The sequence below is a fragment of the Oncorhynchus kisutch genome, linkage group LG28, assembly GCF_002021735.2.
Source record: "Oncorhynchus kisutch isolate 150728-3 linkage group LG28, Okis_V2, whole genome shotgun sequence".
Classification (NCBI taxonomy): Eukaryota; Metazoa; Chordata; class Actinopteri; order Salmoniformes; family Salmonidae; genus Oncorhynchus; species Oncorhynchus kisutch.
Genome location: NC_034201.2, coordinates 1,407,560 through 1,412,435, shown reverse-complemented (window position 1 = coordinate 1,412,435; position 4,876 = coordinate 1,407,560).

Sequence of the window (4,876 nt, the reverse complement as noted above, 5' to 3'; positions counted from 1 at the left end):
AGCTGCACCCTGGACGTAGGCTGAGGCCAATCCACCACTGCTCTCACCTTCTTGGGATCCATCTGGACACTCCCAGAAAAGGTGATGTAGCCCAGAAAGGGAATGGTGGAGCGATGGAACTCGCACTTTTCCGCCTTAACAAACAACTGGCTCTCCAGAAGGCGCTGAAAAACCTGTCGGATGTGGAGAACTTGTTCTTGGGTGGAGCGGGAGAAGACGAGGATGTCATCAAAGTAGACGAAGACGAACTGGTTCAACATGTCGCGGAGAACATCATTCACCAGAGCCTGGAACACGGCAGGGGTGAGACCAAAAGTCATGACCACAAAATGTCTACCTGTCTATTGCCTGCCCCTGTACAAGACGTGTAATGGGCATCATCTTACCCCTACCTCTGTTACCAGATTGTCAACCATTTGACCCATGCATCTGAATAATTTGAGATGTATAGACAATCTAACAATTTAAGACCGTTTTATTAAAGCATTAGAGTTTAGACTTTTTTCATCCATATTGCTGCAGCTCCACATGCTTCCCATTAAGGTCAACTTGCATGGTGAGGAGCTTGCAGCTTTTAGCTAACTGATGTTTGGTTCTTGCGCACAAAAGACAGACCAGATGGTCCAATTTCCAGTCCAGTGGTTAGTTCTCTGCAAGCGCTCTCCTTGGCTAATCTAGTGCAGGGCAACAGAGATGAGGCTGTATTGATCACAGATGATATCCCATCAAATTCCCCTGGCTACTCCATGAAATGGATCTAGCAATCCTATAGCTATTCCCAGGTTTTCCAGAAATCCAGGTTGGAAGATTCCCGGAATCAGGAGGGAATAAATAGAAAATCCGGAATCCTCCAACCAGGATTTCTGGAAAACCTGGGCATTTTGAGAGTTACCAGAATTCAGCAACTCCAGTTGTAATGAAGATGGTGAATTCTTGTTATTGGCTCTTGTTTTCAGCTGGAGGCAGGATAGAGGAGGGACAGAGAGAGATGGGTTGAGGTTTTCCATACAGTTCACTAATTTCAAAGAACACATCTGCTACTGCTGGTGGGTTTGATTCGTCAGGGGTTTACTTTAAATAAGTCAGATGCCCCCGTTTTCCCTACTTTTAGAGACAACAACAACAACAGACAACCATGAGACATAAGACTAGACGACAGAGTCAAGTGTGGTCAAACAAACATCCTTTAGTGGGGTGCAGGGGTGAAGAAAGTAAATATAAAGAAATAGAGCCCACTCACTCACAAGCTCCACCACGTACCTTTATTCACAAACATACAACATTTCGATCCTGTATGATCTTCAACAGGTTATTCAAATCGGAAGTGTACTACACACCCATATTTATAGACATAGGACAAGCGCAAATTAGAGCGCTCTATTCATCTTTAAGTAGAAAAGGTCAACACACAATATATACAGTACCAGTCAAAAGTTTGGACACATCTACTCATTCAAGGGTTTTTCCTTATTTTTCCTATTTCCTACATTGTAGAATAATAGTGAAGACATCACAACTATGAAATAACACATGGAATCATGTAGTAACGAAAAGTGTTAAACAAACCAAAATATATTTGAGATTCTTCAAAGTAGCCACCCTTTGCCTTGATGACAGCTTTGTACACTCTTGACATTCTCTCAACCAGCTTCACCTGGAATGCTTATCCAACAGTCTTGAAGGAGTTCCCACATATGCTGAGCATTTGTTGGCTGATTTTTCTTCACCCTGCGGTCCAACTCATCCCAAACCATCTCAATTGGGTTGATTGTGGAGGCCAAGTCTTCGGATGCAGCACTCCATAACTCTCCTTCATGGTCACAGTCTGGAGGTGTGTTGGGTCATAGTCCTGTTGAAAAACAAATGATAGTCCCACTAAGTGCAAACCAGATGGGATGGTGCATCGCTGCAGAATATTGTGGTAGCCATGCTGGTTAGGTGTGCTTTGAATCCTAAATAAATCACCAAGAGCGTCACCGGCAAAGCACCCCCACACCATCACACCTCTTCCTCCATGCTTCATGGTAGGAACCACACATGCTGAGATCATCCGTTCACCCACTCTGCGTCTCACAAAGACACGGTGGTTGGAACTAAAAATCTCAAATTTGGACTCATCAGACCAAAGGACACATTTCCACTGGTCTAATATCCATTGGTTGTGTTTCTTGGCCCAATTAAGTCTCATCTTGTTGGTATCCTTTAGTAGTGGTTTCTTTGCAACAATTTGACCATTAAGGTCTGATCCACACAGTCTCCTCTGAACAGTTTATGTGGAGATGTGTCTGTTACTTGAACTTTGTGAAGCTATTCTAATGAACTTATCCTATGCAGCAGAGGGAACTCTTCTTTTCCTGTGGCGGTCCTCATGAGAGCCAGTTTCATCATAGCGCTTGATGGTTTTGTGACTGCACTTGAAGAAACTTTCAACGTTCTTGAAATTTTACTCTTTGACTGACCTTCATGTCTTAAAGTAGTGATGGACTGTAATTTCTCTTTACTTATTTGCGCTGTTCTTGCCATAAAATGGACTTGGTCTTTTACCAAATAGGGCTATCTTATGTATACCACCCCTACCCTGTCACAACACAATTGGCTCAAATGCATTAAGAAGGAAAGGAATTCCACAAATGAACTTTTAAGAAGGCACACCTGTTAATTGAAATTCATTCCAGGTGACTACCTCATGAAGCTGGTTGAGTGAATGCCAAGAGTGTGCAAGCTGTCATCAACCAAAAGGTGGCTACTTTGAAGAATCTCAAATATAAAATATATTTTGATTTGTTTAACGCTTTTTGGTTACAACATGATTCCATATGTATTATTTCATAGTTTTGATGTCTTAACTATTATTCAATAATGTAGAAAATAGTAAAAAAAATAGAAAAACCCTGGAATGAGTGGGTGTGTCCTAACTTGACTGGTACTGTATATATACACTACCGTTCAAATGTTTGGGGTCACTTAGAAATGTCCTTAGATAAAAACAAAAAAACATTTTTTTTTCTCCATTTAAATAACATAAAATTGATCAGAAGCACAGTGTAGACATTGTTAATGTTGTAAATGACTATTGTAGCTGGAAACGGCTGATGTTTTGTGGAATATCTACATAGGCGTACAGAGGCCCATTATCAGCAACCATGTGTTCGAATGGCACGTTGTATTAGCTAATCCAAGATTATACTTTTTAAAAGGCTAATTGATCATTAGAAAACCTTTTTGCAATTATGTTAGCACAGCTGAGAATTGTTGTGCTGTTTAAAGAAGCAATAAAACTGTCCTTCTTTAGACTAGTTGAGTATCTGGAGCATCAGCATTTGTGGGTTTGATTAGGCACAAAATGGCCAGAAACAAAGAACTTTCTTCTGAAACTCAGTCTATTCTTGTTCTGAGAAATGAAGGCTATTCCATGCGAGAATTTGCTAAGAAACTGAAGATCAAATTATATTTTGAAAGAGGAAGTACTTTAAGCATATGTTTTCATTTCAGTTTCCTCCATCTCCACTAACCGAAGTTAATTAAAACACATTTTTATAGTAATGTAAAATTAACAGCCATACAGAAAGACTCATGTGAGGGCCATGTTACAGAGGAGGAACTTATTGATTCAATTAAAGCCTTTAAGTCTGGGAAAACTCCAGGGCTGGATGGCATAACAGTTGAGGTATATCAAATGTTTTTTGATGTACTCGTTGTACCTTTATTAGCATGTTTTAACCACTCCTATAAAAAAAGTATATTATCAGATACTCAACAGGGTCTTATATCACTATAATTGAAACAGGACCCAGGTGGTAAATATAAAGATCCAGTCCATTTAAAAAATTGGAGGCCCCTTACACTTCAGTGTTGTGATGCAAGAATTCAAGCAAAATACATTGCGCATAGAATTAAAACGGTATTGTCAGATATTATTCATCATAATCAGACAGGTTTTTTACATGGACGATGCATTGGAGATAATATAAGACAAGTACTGGAAACAATAGAACACTGAAAAATTTGGGAAACCAGGCCAGCTGACTTTGAAAAGGTTTTTGATAAAGCACGACTGGAATTATATATGCCTGGATTATTTCAATGTTGGAGAATCTCTTGGGTTAAAGTTATGTATAGTAACCCTAGGTGTAAAATAGAAAATAATGTCAACTTATCAGAAAGTATTAAACTATCAAGAGGAGTAAAACAAGGTTGTCCACTATCGGCATATCTATTTCTTACAGCCATCAAAATTTTAGCTATTAAAATCAGACCCAACAATAACACCAAAGGGCTAGAAATCCAGGTCTTAAAAACAGAAGTGTCATTGTATGCTGATGATTTATGTTTTCTTTTAAATCCACAATTTGCATCCCTCCATAGCCTCATAGAGGATATGGGAAATTTTTCGAACCTTTCTTTATGTGTACTGTATTATGTATTGGATCTTAAAAAAATAAAACTTTTACATTTAAATCCCAAAATAAATACATTCTCACAACAATACATTTTTATAGAAAGTTATCAAAAATAGATTATATCTTGCTACCATGGAAAGGAAAATACCTGTCTATTTGTTGAAAAATCACCCTGATTAACTCTTTAGTCATATCCCAATTTACCTATTTGCTTATGGCCCTGCCTACACCTGACAACTTTTCTCTTTAAATTATATCAGCAAAAAAATATTATATTTTATTTGGATTGGCATGTCAGACAAAAAAAAAAGTAAAACAAGACATAAATTTGGTTGAAATTTCAGTTTAATCCACCAGAAAAGACAGAACAAATATAACAAACATGGTTAACCAAAGATACAAATTTATATATATTTTTTAAATGGTATAATCTTTGTGAATGATATCATAAATAGGACTGGTGGAGTTGTCACACA